At 31.6% G+C, this 21,133-nt stretch overlaps 1 long non-coding RNA gene and 1 other non-coding gene across 2 annotated transcripts in view; one reads left to right on the forward strand and one right to left on the reverse strand.

Annotated features, from left to right (window-relative positions):
- Positions 1-517: 517 nt before the first annotated feature.
- On the reverse strand, positions 518-589 carry Trnap-ugg (transfer RNA proline (anticodon UGG)). Its single transcript has one exon. It is a non-coding gene; the product is annotated as a tRNA-Pro (tRNA).
- A 7,016-nt stretch (positions 590-7,605) lies between these two features.
- LOC133319375 (uncharacterized) overlaps positions 7,606-21,133 on the forward strand; it is a 34,930-nt gene continuing 21,402 nt past the window's right edge. Inside the window, exon 1 of the long non-coding RNA XR_009753009.1 lies at positions 7,606-7,829. This is a non-coding gene — a long non-coding RNA (uncharacterized LOC133319375). The remainder of the gene's footprint in view (positions 7,830-21,133) is intronic.

Genomic DNA, 21,133 nt, shown 5'->3' on the forward strand with positions numbered 1-21,133 from the left:
AATTAGTTCGGTTGTTCACGCCTTCTCTAAGACTTATCTCCTTGTCATTAGTACAATTGCTAGCATTTACGCAACATTATTTCAAGATTAATTTCAAATACTGCCCCATTCATGAAGTGAAGTTACCTTTGTATTTATGGTAATGGTTAATAAATAACAGCGATTTATTTTTAACAACAAAAGGTCATTAATTCCTCAATTCATTACAATACTTCCCATGTGACGGCTGCTGACTCGTTGGTGTTTTGTAATCATTTTTACTAGGTAAACTAGAATCTTTTTTACTTATTTATAGAATAAAATTAATGGCATTTTTAAAGAAACAAATTATTCATTCATTATGGGTGTAAGAGAATCTTAATTGAAATCATTTATATCCTGTCTCCTTTCAATTTTCAAATTAACTTCTCAGTACAACAATACGAGTGGTGCCGCGTTACGTGAAATTCATTTTCATTCTTGTTGAAGACTACGAAGTTTATGGTTGTTAAAACAATCGAACTGAAAAAAAAAGCAAGGGCTCGTCCGGGATTTGAACCCGGGACCTCTCGCACCCAAAGCGAGAATCATACCCCTAGACCAACGAGCCAGTTAATGTACTTAATACAGAATGAGTGAACATAAACACAACATATTATAATGAAACATCGATAAGTCTCGTGCAAGCCACAGAGGGTTAAGTAATAACTTACAACACGATACAGTGAGTAGCGTTATCAAGGACGAATTAATGTATTCAAACGGCGAAGTGTGTCGTGTGTCGTAAGAAGTTTACCACTGGATACTTGACCATACGTCTTGAGCACTCTCTCACTGGCCAGGCAGTTCACAGGCGATATAACGCTTGAAGTTTGAATTCAGAACTAACGTTCTTTGCGGGCATTCATTATATCATTTTACGTGACGTCGCGATTCCTAATCAAAGGCGAAAAATCATAGTTTCATTTAAATTTGCACTCACGAATCTTATATTTCAATGTCCATGATGTATGTTTGTTATACTATTTTTCTAGACATTTTACTTTTTATATTTATAGAAGTATATGTGTAGATTCGGGTTAAAATGTTGTTATTGCAGATGGAGTTATAAGACGAAATTGTATTTATTGGCATCAGAAAGATATGCCAAGCAGAGCTTATGACGTTTTTTATTATTGCGTCTGACTGTTGTTCTCTAGGTCCATGTTATTGTAACTAATTATATATGATTATCTAACTTAATTAAAAAATAAAATAGTTACTGTGTGAAGACATCACAACTAATCTGATGACGTCATCGTAAAAGTAACTTTTTAATTAATATCCGTCGCTGCGATCCGGATGGCCCAATGTTCCATTCAAATGCAATGAACTAAGAAATTGATCGCATTAACATAGTAATAGGTCAGTCGGATCACAGTCGGCTAAATCTTTTATATATTATAACTTGAAGGCGTTCGAACCGAGATCATAGTTATTTAAACGGGGATTTGTGTTCATATGAACGAATATAGTTATGTACGGGTTTAAGAGGTAGGATGGCTGCCACAGATATACATATAGATTTTACATGGATATGCACGAGCGAGTTATTCGATATTTATTCATATATTTATAATATTTTTAAATTTAAGTTTATCGATTGATGGTTCATTTATTTTAAAATCCTATACTCAGTAAGTATATAAATTAATTTCTTGAAATATAAATCGTAGAATTTGTTAATAAAACTAATCTTAAATTTTGGAACATTTCATGTTGTATAATGGCTGTTTGTGAAATCTCTTTTTGTTTATTCTGTGCCACTTTAAACGTCAGGTATGAGATGTCACATCTAGTGGGCAGACATCCTGACAAGTTATGTCATTTAAATAATGTTTGTCGGCAGATCGCGTGAGCAGTTAACGTTTTACAATTTGCAGAACCGGCCTGATGGAAATTATAGCTATTTAAATATATCGTACTTTTACTTTTTGTGTGTCGGGCTCTTTGTCAATATTTGGGTTGAGGTGAATGACCCTGATAAGGAAGTCGTCTATAGGAGATTAAAAGGGTTTTGACGAAGGTGACATAAAAAACTGTTCGACGGAATGTTTTCACGACTTTTAGTCAAGTCTGTACTTTGTGGGTTCCGCAGACGCATTCTTAAGTAACTTTTTATAATATTCAATCGGAATATATGAAATATTAAGCGGAAATATTATACCTATTTGTTGTTTGAAGTCGTTCGGATTACATTCCTTATTAATGTTCCCAAAAATGAAGTCGGCTTTACAATAAAATTGATTGATTTCAAGCTAAATATCTTTTGTAACTAAACATTATGTCGCTCACAAATTCGTCACGTGGTGTCATGCGTGCTAGTGTAGGCTTCTTGTAAACGAAAAATCTTTTTAGGACTGCCGAGTTTAACCACTATGATATAGAACATAGATTTGTATTATAACACTTCATAATCGACAATACAGATATTTATTTTTGTTGTATTACTTAAAAAGATATGGAACTAATGTAAATCGACTTCTATTACGATAACTTACAATTTTTATAATAAGGAATCGCACTGAACGGAAACAATTTCATATTTAAACTAAGCTTTTTCACAGCAAAATCTAACTTTAGCTTCCTTAGTTCTTTTTTTTGTATTTTTTTCTATTTACGAAATTATCCTTTTCGGGAAGTCAAACTTTAATTAATTTATTTTATTAGGCTTATATTTTTTCTCTATAGTCTGCTGGCAGCCTCATTTATGTGTGAGACCTTTAAAACTAAATGCCTTTGATATAGTCGGTACTTTTCATCTCTGTCGGTGGCAGCTTGTAAAACATTCAATGACATACACGAATAACTTGATAGGTGAATATGTGACATACCGACTGAAAGGGATTATAAAAAAATGAAATATTAAAAATTATGAGAATGAAAAACAAATGTGACGTGTCAAATATTTAAAATGTATTAGCTGAAAATTTACATATCCTTATTCAAAAGATGTTTAATAAGTAATATTAATATATATAGTTCAAAAGTTGAATTGATATATTACAATAGAGTAGGTGGTTTTTAAGGATAGAGTTTGATTTTCAAAGAACTAAAAGAGCAATAACTACTTTTAAATTCATATGGATAGCACAAAGTCCAGCATTTTGAAGAAGATAAATTTGAATAATATGCGATATATTCTTACAGATTTGGTATAAAATTATAAAATACAAGTGACACTATACTCACTAACTGTAGGGAGTATGGTCGCAATATAAACCATGTTTAGTGGAAGAAAAGACACTAAGACTGACAAGTGACAAGTCAAAATAAATCTGAAATAGATTTGCCTCTGAAAGTCCGACGTTTTTAATATTATCTCAATGGCAAATACAAATTTTATAAACTCACTGGTTTATATCAAACTACAAATTATCAGGCCAAAACTATTCCATTTTGTAATAAATAAACTAGTTCAGTTAACAAAACCTACACAACGTTGGAGTGTACTTAAACAATTTAAGTAATTCCTTAATTCAAGGAACAAACAGAATAACTACGTTTACGTTAATAATTATATAAATAAATAAAGTCAGAGGATCTAAACATTTGCTGTTAAAGATTTAAAAGATTTTTTTACGACCAAAATCAATGAATATCTTTAAAACTAACACTAAATCAAACAAATGTAGCTATTAATGCAGCAACGTAAAATAAAAGTCATATATTGAATGTGTAACGAGACTACAATCTCTATCTCATCTCAATAAATTTAATGTCATTGACAAATACTTTAATTTTTATGCGTCTTGGGATCGTAAATTAAATGAACGCGACTCACAGTTAAGTAATTTAGTTGTAAGATAATAGATAACATTTTAACTTGTTAATGTCAACCAACAGTTTCACAGTTACCGAACTCTGTCGTTACTTTCGGTTTAACTTAGAGCAAAACATTCACATTGTTATGAAGCTGTTATAATAACAATGTTCCCGCCGCGTTATTTTCTGTTTCTGTACGATTTTATATGAACTTTACTGTGTTAGCGCAAGTGTGCGTCGTTACTACGTACGAAGCGTTTCGCGTTTCTTGATCAATAACAGAATACTATAATGTGACAAAATCATGAATGAAAAACTGCTAACGCTATGTAGTGTGTCGATACAAACTTGTTTTAGGCATACCTATTACTGTAGAAAGTAATTTGTATATAGCTACATAAGATTTTAACAGTGTGATAATTAATAAAACACATAAGATCTGTTAGTTTTTAATTTTAATTAACTGTATTATCCCTCGTTTGCATCTTTTTCGTCACCAATAATTTTCAATACACCCTGTATATGTCAGCATATCTTTCCTTGTAATACTTCGCTCATTGTGAACTGCTTCAGTGGGTTAGCGACTAACCATTGTTGACATATGAAGCATCGCTAGCTTTCTCATTTATATCATTGAACTAAATTCTAGGCTATATAACTTTAGCTGAACAACCTTTGGTTAATTGGCTGTAAAAGATTAGCCACGTACACGCTGGTCGGTCGAAAGTTTAAATCAATTGAATGACCGTAAACAGATTTCACGACTGATTCACTGAGATAATTTTATTTTGACATATGGATAGAAGCAACAACGAAATGTCACTGAAGTAGCTGGAGATGATGTATCCAAGAAGACAAACGAGATGACAAAGTTCTATTCTTTGGGTTATTGCTTTTTTCTTATAGATTTCACCAATATCATGTGTTTATTGAACTGAGTTATATAAAAAAGGGGTTCGTCAAGGCAGTGACATAGTTATCAAAGCTGTGATACTAACCGTTAACGCTCGCTCTAGCTTCTTAACTTTGTAATACATAAAGCTTCCAATCCAGAATTATTGTTTATTTTAACAACAACGAATTTTAATATAACGCATGGCGTACAAAATATATTTAATTGCTTAATATGTAAATATACTTAAACATATATAAAAGTATTGTCTTAGATTTTACTCAGTTTCTTGTGTCTCGGTGTGTCGTATGTCAAAAAATAAAAACCTTTCTCCCCAGCAACTCTGTATTATTATCTTACATATAACTCTTCTCATATAAAAGTAATAATCAGCGTAAATATATTAATGAGCTTAATGTGTTGAACTAAGTCTTATGTCAGGAGAAGAAATAAGGCAGTCTCTATGACTACTGGACGTAAAACAAAATGTTTGATTAAATAAAATAAAAATTAAACTGTTTTTCTATAAACGGATGCACTTTTTATGATACCTTTTCATATATTTTATAAAATTTAAATATTCAAATAAAATATATAATATATATTGAAAAGATAAAGTATTGATAACGTTCGAAAAATGATGAAACTGTTTCTTATTCAAGATTCATTGGATCCGTAAGATACGCTTTTATAAGCGAAATGGATCCAATCATACAGATCAGAAGGCTGGAGGCTGGAGGCTGAGATGGGAGCGAAGTGAGAACGTTTATCAGAAGATACGGAGATGAACTTACCAGCTAGATCTTTACTGTATAGGTACACCTAGAGACTGCACGGATATTGGAATTACGTGTTTGTTGTTTGTGGAGATTTTATTGTATTAAAATATTCGACAACAGTAATAGTTACTAGGAAAAGTTTAAGCTCTGAACTCTGATAGTGCAAAGGAATACTACATAGCATACTCGTGAATATTAAAATTAAGTTTTATTATATCAAGTAATTATAATAGAAAAAGTTATAAGGATATTATTATTTAAGTTTAAATAATACATATATACATAGATAATTTATGAGATTTATATTATTGTGTCTCAATATTGAATTAATCTCTAACAAGATGCAAACCTGTGACATACGGGACACTGCCCCATTCGCTTTACCGATTATTAAGCTGTGGTGACCTAAAATTACTATAAATTCTTATTAATTTTTACAGTTAAATTTATAGAAACATGTTTATATTACAGGAAACACTGCATTATAAATCCGAGTACATATTAGATTCAAGACAATTTATTATTACTAAGTAAACTTTGTATTTAAGGTATCGCCGCTAGGATCGTGTACACATGACTTGCATGAGCCGGCCGTATTGTCAACATGACTTATCATTACATAAAGAAACATTCTAATAGAATGCTTTTAAACATACATTTGATGTTAGAATTTTCATTAAATAATACTGTTTAGATTTTTAGTTATTATAATGTGACCGGTATAAAATATCATGTAAGTTCTACGATACACGTCATGAAGTCATGATTTGAAATTTCACGATATCTAAAAAATCATGTACACATTAAGTGGCAGTCATCATGAATAATTCATGAAGTAGTTGCCATGGTTTGTGTCAAATTCATCAAGTAGGTATCAAACATGTAATGTGGATGGCTCATGATGGAGGATCCAGCGAATAGTATATATATATATATGTGTGTGTGTGTGTGTGTGTGTGTATGTATATAATGGGTATTAGCTATAATCTAAAACTTTATGATCGGTTAAAACACAAATAAGATTATGTATAAATATTATATTTCATCTTTTAATAAGCAGGAAACGTATTCTTTCTGATTCCACATTAATAAAGCCTTAATACTCTTACCATCATTCCTAAAATCTGCACTCCGTTTGTCAGTTTGTTACTAAAAACTCAACGTAAAGTCACTTATACCACTTGTACCACACACCCTACCGTTATTTCAACACGCAAGCGAAAACTGTTTTGCTATAAGTCCAACGATTTCGCTGGAAATTTTATTAATACGTAATATATATGTTATGTGACAATTTAATTAGTTTAATTGGCTTTACACTTGTAACATAAGATATAGTAATAGACTACAAACATAACTGTATATATATTTAAATATATCCTGCTATAGATGAAAGATTGATAAGACGAATCAACCGCTTTATTTTATCGTGTTGTTTAAAATTAAGTTAAGATAATTTCCCATAGAAGTATCAAAGATAATGTGAGAACGTGTAATTCAAATAATATTACAAGAAAAATATTAAATATTAAAAAAAAAGAATATTTAAATGTAATTGAATAGTTACAAATCGGATGGAGTCAGTGGCTCGCAATTACAATGGGTCCGTCGCGATATAACATTAGTTAACGACTTGCATCATTTGTTAAACGAAATTAGACCGTATATTAATGAGATAAGATGTTAAATACATCATCATTACAAATAATAAGCACCTAGGACAATACGACCAAGTACAATACAGCAGGTATGTGGACGGAAGACAATGGTTATTTAAAACAATAATTATAACTAACTTGAAAAATATTACTCTCTGTGTATATATGAATATTAAGAAATCACAATACACAGACGGATATAACGCAACAGCTTCAAAAAGCTTTCGGCCTGTAATGTATGAAAACTTCATCTTAAAATCTATGTTAATTAAGTATTGTTGTTTAAGTCACGAAATTTCTCTAAAATCGTCTATTAATTTTAAATCAACTATATATATCTATAACTGTGCCTTGTTAGTCAATGTTAAAGAACAAAAGTTCAAGATCAGACATGTATAATAGTAACGGTGAATTATAACTTTATATATTGGAACAATGCAAAAGCTCTTCAGCGTGTTCAATAGCGAGGTGCGCCGCCACAGCGGACGCAGTGCACGCCGCACGCGCTCGCTGTCAGCACGCCTTACACACTGTTTGAAAATCGAACGTCTCAAAATTACGATTTTTTTAAAAATATATTTTGCTGCTAGTTCATTTACAACCAGCATTAAAAGTGACCAAAGAGTTCGTATTATGTTTGGATTTCGACAAAAATTTGTGATGTCATGTGATATGTGATAGTGAAAAACGAAATGAAAACCTTAATACAAGTCCCAGGTAATTATTTTAATATAGTATTTATACGTATAGGGAAAAGTATCATAAAATTAATATAAAAATATAAATTTAGTGGGACCATTAACGGATAGATAAGAAATAATATAATGTAATAGTGGAAACCATTAAGATAATACAAAAATCCGTTTGTGAGGTGAGTGATACATCATCGACATTCTAAGTAGGCACGACAGACGATTTCAAGAGCAAAATACGTATAAATCAAGAACTCCAGCCGCCCAGCGCTGAAACGTTGATGAGTCCGGGCTCGAGGCGACCGTTACAAACTATTATATTTAGTTTTACCAACTTAAAAAAAGAATAACTTAAATAATATATTTGACATATATGTAATGAAAATTTATATTACAATGTCCCTTCGCCGTGTGTCATTTCATAATTATATTTAGAATCGCAATATTATCTGTGGTAAGAAACAATTTCTTTATCTCAAAATTTCCTAAATAAGATTTTTCATTGTTTATACAGAAAAATAGGACCAAATTATTTAGTGTTATATATAGTCAGGTATAATATTTATGTTAGGTAAACTTAAAAATATAAATTGCAATGAACAAAAAACTATACCTAATCGTTTTTAGTTAATATTTTATTTTTGATGTACCGTGCAAATAAATTGTGTTTCGTATTGGTTAAAAAAAATATTTTAATGTTCTCAATATTAGCATTATTATACTAAAACACTAAAGAGTTTCTCACACAATTGATTACACGACAAATTCCAATCCCTGCCAAATACGTGTTAGTTAACTTGCACCTCTCAATATGCGACACTACGCTCTACAAAAATACATATTTTCAGTTCGTAATGCTAGTTTTATCTTTACATATATACATCAACAATCCATCCGCAATAAAAGACGTTGATAACAAAACTGTTACATTACTATTTATTTATTTGTATAGTTACAGGTTCTTTTAGTGTCAACGAGATTTGAGATAAAGCTATTTAATGTGTATATTGCGTTTTTAAATCTACTTGACTATTTTTAACGTTTATTTAAATTAAGATTATTACATAAAACCGGTTATTTCGTTGTTAATAAAGATATATTAATAAAGGTTTATATCGGTTTTTTATGCTACTTCCGCATTCATGTTAGGAGCACACCAATGACAGCACCATCGAGCATTACAAAAATTCCCTGCATGAGGTCAATTTGGACCACATGGCGGTGAGCTATTAAAACGGGTTTGACATTAGTTGTTGGATTAAATTTGTAACAACTATAACATTAAATTAATATCATATAAAGGAAGTCACACTTGACATATGAAACAGGGAATCCAAGCGTTATGCAAAAACATTCACATATACACGGATATGTACTATATTAAAATAGTACATATACTTAACATATACACAACATATATAAGCTCACGCTCGCAAAGCAGTGCATACTAGAAAGTGACCTTCAACCTGACGGAACAATAAACAACCTTTTTGTGCATTGTTTACTTAGGAGCCGTGTGGGGTCTGTATTTGCATGGAATTCGATGATTTAATTATAACGCAAACAAAATTCAACCATATTACATTTATTGAAAGGTATATAATACAATATCATTGAAAATATTTAGGATACAAGCGATACTATCTAACGTCCAACCCTCCAGGTTTACAAGGCTAATATCAGACCGATCCTAAGTATAGTCTTGTTGCCAAAATTTTACTTGGAATGATGGCTATCTTGTATTATAAAAATTACATTTAAAATCGTTAATAATATGTGATATCTTGTTTAGAACCAACCAAACAAAAAGTAGAAAATCAACTAACAAAACGAAAGAAATTGCTGTACGATGTATAAAGTGATTTAAAAATGAGTCCAGTCTATTTTAATGGACCTATATAATAGAAATTAGCTTACAGTATATAGTTATTTAAATGTACCATTTGAAATACGTATGTTAATCCATCTCATTTAGGGAACAGAACCCTAACTAATATACCCTCGGGGACACTTGACTCCACGTGTTAGCTATTGGACACAATGTGATATCAGAGACAATTGAATACATTTGTTACAAGTTACAACCGTCTGTTACATTAAAAAAAATACTCTATAACACTTCGGCTTCATATTATATAAATAATATAACGCAAAGTTAATAGAGGATAATCTTGAGTTCACATTTTTTAACACTCCTCGTATCTTGTAGTCCTTTGATCTTTGTAAAGATTTATTATATTTCAAGTTGACTTTATTGTAGCCTACTGGTGTGCTCTGTGACTTATGACAAACATAAAGTGTGGCGGCATGTATCATCGTTATTGCGAAACAACGCCTCGGAGACGACGCTGAAACTCGTGTACGGACATTTGTAGAAACATTAAACGGTTTAATTACGCATTCCATTGTAAATTTACGTTAAAATATGTAAACGTCTCGCGAACGTCGCAAACTACGCGCAGGATTCATTCAACGCTGTAGATACTTCAATTAATATCATGGAGCGGTAAGACCACACAAATTGTACACTTTAAAAAATATGTCGACCAGGTTTCTAAGAAATAGGGGCAGGAACGCTCTGGAAACAATATGCAATGGGAACCGCAGAACATAAAATTTGTACCTCGCCGATAAATAATAAAAGTGACCGACCGAAGTCTGGAGTGACCTGTTAATGAAGGTCGAGGAACATCTCCTTAGATATTTTTTAACGGTTCAGACATTAATAGTATATAAAGTTAGCTTTTTTAAAAAAAAACGCATTTTGTATGAAACCTGACCTTTAGGATGAGCTCAAGATATTTCATAAAGTTTATGTTAAACTTGGAAAAGAAGGCTTCTGAAAACACTATAATCTTTAGGCGACGATGAATGTTATATTTAAACCTATATTAATGAAATGTTACAATTTAACCAAAGGGACAAAATATGTTAGTCTGGCTCGCATTCCGAAGGTTCCGACAAACAAAGCTGTTTACAGTCATTCTGTAAACAAATTGAAAGAAATATGAGGTGTTTAAAGGAACAAATCGGTAAAATGGTGTCCACATACCTACATAGAAAAAGATGTCAGATAAGTTAAATTTACAAAAAACCGCGTTTTCCTTTACTTACATTACATGATATTCCTTTTTAATGACTTTACTAATCTCGATACAATATAAAAGCTTCTAGAAGCTTAGTTCCTTTGTTTAAGTCGCCATTAGTGCTATTACTGTTAGCAACTTATCTTTTGTTCCAATTCTCCTGCTAAAAGGAGAAGCAGACTTGAATTTAGGGTGCTTTTCAACAAGATCAAATCAACGCATTCTTGAGACAAACTGCCTTCACAGACTGACGATGAAGTGATCTTTAAGAACTTTTGTTTTGCCAATCCGGATGTGGAACCATAATAACGGCCAGTAGAAGGATTCCTCGCCAGCTGGTTGTTTATAAAATTCATTTATATAACAAATGACATATTGATTGGACCTGTACCGGTTATTACATAATGTGATAAACAAGTGTCGCATACATTTTTAAATTATTTTGAAGTAACAATACAGGAGTTGAAGTAAATACTACAATTTGTTAACGAATGCATTACAGACAAGATTAAGTAAGGGAACCATGTTTAACGTGAAAACATGGATTTTGCAATAACCATATCAGAGGACCCGCGGGTCAGATCGAGATGGCAACTTTAAATTATTTGACATTATGACAGGTTTACACTTATTGCTGTCACAGTTTATCTATCTGCCAGACTCTAATGTGACTTGGGAAACTACTTTACCTATTCATTGTGGTATTATTATCTGAATTGTAACAAAAAAAAAGATTACTTATTTACCCTGTACCAGTCGAATTAATAAAATATATTGACACACTATCAGCACAACTGTATCCATTACATTAACAAAAATATATGTATTTGAAAAAAAAATCTTTTGTAAATTAGCGTAAAAATAAAACGATTTTATAATTTAGGAACGCATTAAAGCGTAGACCAAAATATAGTATCAAAGATCTTGTGTCAAATTATATGCAATAATACGAATGAAGTGTCCTTTTATTGAGAAAGTCGTCGTGAGAGATTCCAAACCGATAACCGAAGAGAGGAACAATACAAAGATAAGATAAAATACGTCTTGTTTAACTATTGAACATTTTAACATCGTAATAGGAAAAAAAGCAAATCAACAATGATATATATTTTTTTGTTATTTACAAACGTACAGCCAAATTACTTCCACGAAACGTTTGTATTATTTATTCCATAGTAACTTATCTGCAAAAATTGGCTGTAAAAAATTTGTGAGACAGTCATTCCAATCATCGGATTGTCTGTTAGCTCTTTAACTATATAACGGGAATCTTAAGTTTAACATTAACCCGTTTGTCTTCCATTAAGAGTATCTATTATTAAGTCGACAAATACAATAAACATTATCAATCCCATTAGTCAAAACTGTTTGTCCGTTACCCGATCTGTAAGGATGGCGTGTCGTTACTGCGCCGGTCACAATGTGTTATCTGACGCTAAGTGTTAACCTGCTAAAGGTTTTTGTTCTTTCAATTCCAACTAATAGCTATTTATTGTATACTTTTAGTCATTATCGCTGTCTGTTTCAAAAGATATTTACCGGCCAAAGGCAAGAGATATGTTTATAAATTAATATTATTAGCAAAAGGGCATGCGCTTTATAACAATTTATACGAACCAGGATATATATGAAAGGATAAAATCAAAAACGGTTATCTTTAATTGGCAAATAAATATTTAAACTATGGTTTACATTTTTCTTTATTGCAGAAAAAACCTTGAGTTCAAAAGAGTCATGCCAGTTAAATTTTCTATGTATTGTACTTTGACAGTACTTCAAAGCGCCAGTCCAGGAACTCAACATGTAAGTTACTAACGTAAACATATTTTCTGGAAATCACTGACCGATACCCTCAATAACACACAAAAAGTTGAAGACCAAGATTACAATGGGCGGAAGATTGACATATCATAAGTCACGCTTCACGCCAATTTATATTTAATACCATTTAAGATAAATGACAATATCGTCTGCATTGTTTTCGAGCGTTATACAAGCCTGCGAGGTCAGCGTTCCTCGTCTGCTCTGGAACCCTTATATTTGACAGTAACACGACACGTCTGTGATAAGCCCTGTGTAAACAAGTAGCGAACAAAAAGTTGTCAAGCGTCCGCACTCTCACTTTTGTTGTTTGACATGAAAAATTGAGACAGATTTAAATGCTTTTAAATGAGACTCCGACTGCTTCACTAATTTGCACTGACACGACCTGTCCGTTATAATTGTCATATGTTATTTATTTCTTTTCCATTGTCTTAAATTTTTTGTTACATTTCAAAGAAGTGAGAGATGTCGTTTATTTTTTTTTTGGTGTTTATTTCAGTTGGTGGTTATAAATTTAAAATTTATGTTAGTATAATATTCGCTGCGATCAAAATAATAAAATATTATGATAATATCTTGATGAAATCAAGTCAGTAAATGAGTTGATAACTGTTGTAATGGCGAAAGCTCACGATAGCGATCCTTGTTCTGATAGTCGGTTATTACTTAATCTCTCCTCACACAAAGCCCGTCGACGATAATATTATCTGCAAAGTTATGTACAACTTTATTTGAATGTATATTTATGGCTTCTATTTAATAATATTTAATATGCAAACGGTGACGTCAAAGAGCACTTTCTGCTTAAAAGATGCTGTGGTGAACCACAAATTATGACAGTAGAGCACTACATAATTATCTGATTAGTAATTGGGAACATTTGACTCAAATGAAACTACCGTGATCACGGTTGCTGCATAGTAACTGAAACGTCGGGTGTATGTAGGTTTTAAAATTAATTAAATAACGCGTAGTAATCCGAAAAAAAATTAGTTCCATTTAAATGAATACTCGCGAAAGTCTTAGATCTCATTTCCATTTTCTTTCAATCACAGGTATTACGTGCGTCCATTGTGCCTGACCTTGTTTTTATTTTAGGTAACTTCCATCAGGTACGTGAACAAATGTCTACAAATGGTTGTATTCGGAATCGTGTCATACGGGACGTAGGTTTTTTAATGGGACAGTGTAAGACGACAAGTTTAATGCAGATTCAGGTAATAATTAAAAAATTGTAAATATATTTAGTTACTTATAAAAATAAAGACTTCCCAGTATAAACTTTTATATATTTGGGCCACCCTTCATTAACGCTTTTCTTAAATACTTTTATTCTCTTTTTAGTTATTTATAATAGTTGAGATTTACTCTTTACTAGGAAAGTCATAACTAATTAAAATACAGCTCTCATATAAATATAATTTATTATATCACAGCGTCAGGCGTTACTTCGTTAGTCCACTTAGAAATTTCAATGTGTCCTCAATAGACCCATTTTAAGAGACCACTCCGACCGACCATTACGAGGGGTACATTTTTGTCACTCACAATTGCTCAATGTGTCAAATAATGAGATAACAAATTAATTTCGTAACAAAAATTCATCTGCGACGTGTCAAAATGTTCTTCCATTTGCTATTGGCGTTACATCCATGATTTTTAAGACCATTCAACGCGACCGGACCGCAAGTGGTTTCTGTGTGAATATAGCTTCAATATAAAATAGCCTTTACTCTTTTAATTGTAAATATTATTTTTGAATCCGCGGTCAATAATTGTAGGAGCCCGTACGTTTCGCTGTGGCGGGTGCACTTAAGTGGCAAACATTGTGATTCTTTGTCGGTAAAAACACTTAAAATGTCGCGTGAAATGAATTCATACAAATAAACAATTATCACTCATTTGTGCCATTGTATTTCAAGAGCTGTCTCATGACGCTGGGAAAGTTTCAAACACACTGAGAGCGTTTAGGGTGTTCACTAAAGAATTATGTTTTCGTATCTCTGTAATCCTTCTCATAGAATGTAATTATAGATTTACAAGTTACTTATTGTGAAATTTCAATAATTCTCACTACATATCAGCAATCAATTATACAGTTATTTCGAATTTCGACTCGTAAATCAAGCACACTCAGCAGTTGAACACAAACTGCCTATTGTCATGTCTTGTTAGACGTCGCAACGTTGTCATATTAGCATTGATTGTTCCAGTGTATCAACACTAAAACATGTATTTATATGTACTTGTTACATTTGATCGATTTCTCGTACGCTCATTGTTTGAGCTTTATTTCTGTAGGCATGACTAATGTCAACAAAAATTGTACTTAGAAATACCTTTATATTACAACAATACTAACATTGCCATGCAGATTATACGGCGATGACAGTTTTAAACAAAAACACACCCTATAAGTTAATAATAGAATTCACAATCTATTGAGTTTCAACCCAAATAATAACATTCCAGACATACAGTTTTGGAAGTGAAGCAACGAGTAACGAATCTTATTGTTATGGTAATAAAGATGAAATCAGTTTTCACATGTTGCGGTTTTTTGCTAGTAATTGAAAGATTTTAGCTGGCGCCTATGAGCATGCTTGAACAGGTAGCAATACTTGAGTTGTGACCGAGTTTGATTTATGTAAATAAAATTTAACTAACTTACAATTATAAACAACAGTTGAGACAACGGTGAAGGCTACTTAAATGCGTATTTAATGAAGCCTGAAAGGAAACGTGGCTTTCGTATGAGATTAGATCAACTCTTTTAGTTCTAGTTTATAGTTTTCGTACGAGAATATACAAAATATATAATATATATGTAACTTTACTACAATATTTCCTAATGTATGTTTTCGGAGTGATCCAAAAATTAGGTTCATGAAAACATTCGAAAGTGTCCGAAGCCTTTTCCATAATAAAACTATTAGAGGTGCAATTCAAGTGAAATTACAACACTCTACTGTCAAACAAACAGACGTACACAACACCACTTCCATACAATAGAATCGATCTTAATACAATAATAATAAAAATCAAATTTCCTTACGCGGAAGTCATAAAAGATGCAGCCGTATAACCGAAAGCGTTAGTAAACAACTCTTTAATAATCTCAGTAAATCCATATTGAGAAAGCATTTATCGTCCGTCCGCAGCATCCAAGGCGTGTTTATAAACACTTAATGAGCCAAAAGTCAAAGGGACCAGGCTATGGATACCGCCCACGCAAATTCCTACAGATCTTATGTGAGATGACGACCCATTCAAGCGAAGTCACTGATAGCTCTATCGAATAATCTGTAATTTATTTGGAAACGAATAAAAAGTAATAAAACCACTGAAAATAAAATTCTTTAAATGTAAATCTTTATATATTTATTATTAACAAATGCAGTTATTATTAAAGACATTGTGAGATAATTTCAAATATATACATTAAATTCATTAAGACAACATAATTTTGGAAATCAATGCCATCTCGACAACCTCGACCGATGTAGAAGATATGATCATTGAGGACAAATATTTCATAAAATCAAGTCTCTCGGGGCTCGTTACCTCTTAATGGACAAAATAATAATAAGTGCTTTCCAATATCATATAAAATAAGTCGGCTTAACTTTCACTGGAGGTCATATAAGTTAGATCGTTCTGTGGATAGTTTATTCTGTTAGTTATCTGTAATTTAGACGTCTGTTTTGTATCAATATGGCGTTTTCCTTCTGTTTATGGTAGTAAGGCGAGGTTAATTATTTTTATCAGAATCTCGGATCCTGACTTCATGGGAGAATACGGCTGTAGCACCAAATTCACTTAGTATACCTTGTTTTATAAATGTAAGAAATATAATGAGAATGTGCATCTATAAAGATATTTAATAAATGATTATTTTGCAAGTTAAATATTTATTTTTTTACCATGATATTGAATCATATACATTGCTAATACCATCCACAAACATATGTACAAAGATGTTGCGCGTGATGTAACTTATATTTCTTATAGTGTTGTATATACTGCGGTATAGTTAGGATAGCACGTAAAGTCACGGTCACAATCTATGTTTGCTGCCATGTTGCTTGTATGAAGACAGGGGATTATTGTAATAGCTGAACACAGCATTCACTGAAGTTCTCGGAAAGTCATTCAATGTATCCTTTTCTTTGCTGCTATTGTTATTGGTATTTATGAAAAATATAAATGTGTTCAATAACAATTTAATCCGTTTCTTCACGTTCATCAACGGCAGGGATTTGATCCTGTTCCTTGGTCACGCATAAACATATTCACCGCCTTTCCTTTCTACATAAGGATACATACACAATATTTTTTTATTTAATCACAGTTGATAATGAATCAATATAAATATTGATTAATTTAACAGCCAATGAAAGGTAAATTTCTCATGTAACTTAAATGTTATATGATTTTATTTCCCAAACTCCTGTTCCCAATAGTTGCTCGCGCGTTTTTTAACACTAGGGTATAGAATTTAATATCAGCAACATGTCCAAGCAATGAACCCGATACGTTTTCTGCGAAGCCAGACGCGTTTTGATCATGATACGTGAGGTCGTTATAATGATTTCGTATTCTACCTTCGTTACGGCGTAACGCTGTTAAATCTTGACCTATTGTATCATTTAATAATTATTTGTTATAGAAAAATTATGATGATTTTGTTTCAAATTGCTGATGTAGTAATCTCGTCGCTCACAATTCCGTTCCTGTTATTGAATATTTTTATATAAGTTTTAAAATGTTCTTTTAAAATGTTCTTTCATTCAGGACAAAGATTTGTAATATTTATTAGTTGTAAAAAAAAAGTATCGTGGTGAGAGTTTATTAAAAAAAAACTTCTATTGTTTACAATGAATTCAGTAAAATTATCACATAACTACGATGTTATGATGTTTAATAATATGAATAAAATTTTTCGGTAGTATCACGTACCGAGCGGGTGCACCTCACATACCTCTTATTAATTTACTCGCTAACGTCAAGTATGAACGTTAAACAACACAAGCTACTAGTATTAAGTAGCTTTTCTCAAACAAATTGCAGACAAATCAATTTAGCTTACCCTATTTTTACAACACATTTAGCTTATACATTACGTAGCAGGATTTTAAATTTAACAAATATATTATTAAATGTATACATTGATATACATAAATCCGTGATTAATGTTTAATTTCTAACACTGATTTAATGTTTATAATCCTGACAGTTTGAATACTATTTATAACAACGAAGACAGTTCTAAATATAATGATTGACCGCTAAATACTTGTTTACCAGACAACAACAATTCACAAGGAAACGTCTAGAATTAATCACTAACTACTATACAGTACAAAGTAACATAGGTGTAAGTTATGAGAGTAAAATGAGACAAGATAAATAGATCGAGCCCAGGGCATTTAGGTGTTGGCTAACCTGAACCCGGGCTAAATAACTGTCGTTTATCATGTCTCTGAGTTAGATAACAGTCATTGAAACTTGCTTTTCTGAGGACATTAACAGAAATAAACGGACACTGGCAATTTTAGGATATTTTCATATAGAAGCGCTCGATGGTGATGAGATTTAGTATAAAGTGTGACATGTTTAGGATAGAGTAAAGATTGGTATTCCATATTCAGAATGTAAAATCTGTTTATAAAAATGTTTAAGAAGAAAAGTTTCAAGGAAATTCTCTTCGTGAGTGTCATCTATGTGTTTGTTAGGAATTATTTTTATATACAAAATAAACAATAACTGAAATGACGTCACTGGTGAGTGTTGAGTGAAGGTTTTAATTAGTTAGTTGCCATCCATCGACTTTGTTCCCACGGTGACATTCACGCACCATGTTTACAGTCAGGTTAGAGCGTTCAGTCACGGAGTAACTATCGACCTGTTTGTCTCTATTTGTCGCTGTTTGTAGCTATTTGTCTTTATTTGCTGTTTGCTTCAACAATCTATTGAAGAGATGTTAAGTAGAATTTTAAAGTAAATATCTGTTTATAAATGTTTTCTTGTTTTATATACTCATACTTCCGATATTTAATTTAAACATATATGACTGCTTATTCCTCGATTTAACAATACAAGTAAACTCAAATAAGGAATGTTTTACAAAAACAATACATCCAAAACAGAAAAAAAATCATTGTCGCCTTATGCGATCTATTTTGCGCGCCGAATCGTAGATACGCTTAATATTATTCAGGCTCAAACCTTCCCTGACCGTATTTTACGTGTTGATTGTTTCCCAAAGCGCCGATTATTTCCCATATATACGAGTTTCTTATACACATACATAACTTTTAATATTCGCCTTGTAATCAATGTAAATCATAAAACATAATTATCATTATGACATTTGCGTGAAACCAAAACAAGGTATAAAGGTTTTGCACAATTAATGTAATAATATACGGCGGAATTTGTTATTTCATAGTTTGATCAATTTATAACACTCGGAGGATAATTAAAGTGCCTCGTAACAAGTGTTCTGACCATTTAAGTATGACTTACTGTACTAATTATTTAAATTTAAAGATGTATTCAACCAACAGGCTGTTTTGAAAGACATTAAACATTTCCACATACTTTGTGTAATTAATATGAGCGGTTATTTATATAAATGTCGTGATATTGAAAATAAATGGCTGCGTGTCGCATACAAGAAACGATCAACGGATATTGTTATAAGAAAATAAGTTACACTTCAACTTCACATTATATAACAACTTTGTGTTTAATGTCTGAAAAAATTACAATAGATTTTTCTGACAAGTGCATCTAAAATATGTCTCAATGTTACAAGATTAAAGATCCAGTCCTGTAAGCTCAGAGCCTGTTGCTGTTATTTTAATGACACCCAAAATGTTAAGGGTTCGTCTCTAAACTGAATTTTATCATTGACACGCTTGTATCAAACCGACCAACGCTTCATGTCAGGTTTGTTTAAAATGTTTTTATAGATTAATTACTTTATGCAAACATATTGTTTACATTACATTGATAATTAAGAGCTCACGAGTACACAGCTACGTTTACTTATATCATACTACTGCGTGCACGTTTTCAGTATAACATTAATATATATTTACATTTATTGGTTTGTCTGTTGTTCCACTGAAATTTATTTATTTTGTATTATTCAGACAACAAGTACGATTGCAGATTGAATGACAAAAGCCGTAACAATAAGCCATTAAACAGTGAAAGTTTGATTTAAACGATGCCAGTGTTTCAGGTAGATGTTGTCTCGTAATACACACTTCAATAAACTTTAATATTACTCGCATTTAATATTTTAGTTTCGATTCAATGTTGACGATTGCAGCATTGTGTAATGTTAAGAATGTCACTCGTTAGACAAATTGTAAAATGTTTTATTAATATAATTTGCTTAATATACATATTTATATAACAGAATTTAATTAAACAAAATTAATGTTCAGGGATGAAGTTTAGATTTAAAAACTATATGTGTGTAAAGAATAAAATGTCTTTATATTTTTTTTTTTGTTTTTCGGGAATATTTTTTTCTAAGTTTTATCATATCGATTCAAAACTATACACCATTATCTTAAACAAAATATTAGACCTTATATAATCTTGAAATAGTCATGTCCTGTTATAAAAAAGACTATTACTATAATATACGTAAACCAAATTTGTATAGAATTCTCGACATTCCTATCACTGTATTTTGGTACGTGTTTTGGCATTACAGATTTTGTTACACATACAAACGAACTCACCAGAGTTAAGTGAACATTGTCGAGATCGCACGAATTAACATTATCATTGATGCTTTGCCATATTGGGAATTGTTTTTAAACTGTTATGGCACGAACTGAAGTGTTGACTTGAAACAAAAGTGTTGTGCTGTGTGATGCAGATCGCCGCCGAGTACTCCGTCAACTTGTCACTGTTTCGATCTTAAATTAGCATTTAAAAGTCTCACAGTTCACTGCACCATGTGTGTTTGTTTGTGGCTTAGTGCTATTAACTCTTAGTTTCCTTGTGATGGAGGAACTAATGACGATTTTAATTTCAAAACAATGAATTTATTAAGCCCTACTTTTTTAAAACCAATGAACGGCGTTGTACTAAAGTATATATAAAGTTGAACGTTGTTTAGATGTATGTAATGAAATAAGACTTAATGCGACAAGTCAGATCCAGTTAAACTGTGATGCCATTGGGTGTTATATGCTAGTATTTTTAAATTACACGAAACCCCCGCAATTCGCTGTTCAATTTCAAATATTATTTATCAACGGACAGACGTTTTTATTTTACACAATTATCAAACTTTTATTGTATTTTTAGTAAATAGCAAGTAAATTACGACGACTGCTGTTCAAACGATACAAATCAATAAGCCGAGAGTCTAATGAAAAATTAATCAACT

Source organism: Danaus plexippus, chromosome 19, assembly GCF_018135715.1.
Source record: "Danaus plexippus chromosome 19, MEX_DaPlex, whole genome shotgun sequence".
In the NCBI taxonomy this organism is placed as follows: Eukaryota; Metazoa; Arthropoda; class Insecta; order Lepidoptera; family Nymphalidae; genus Danaus; species Danaus plexippus.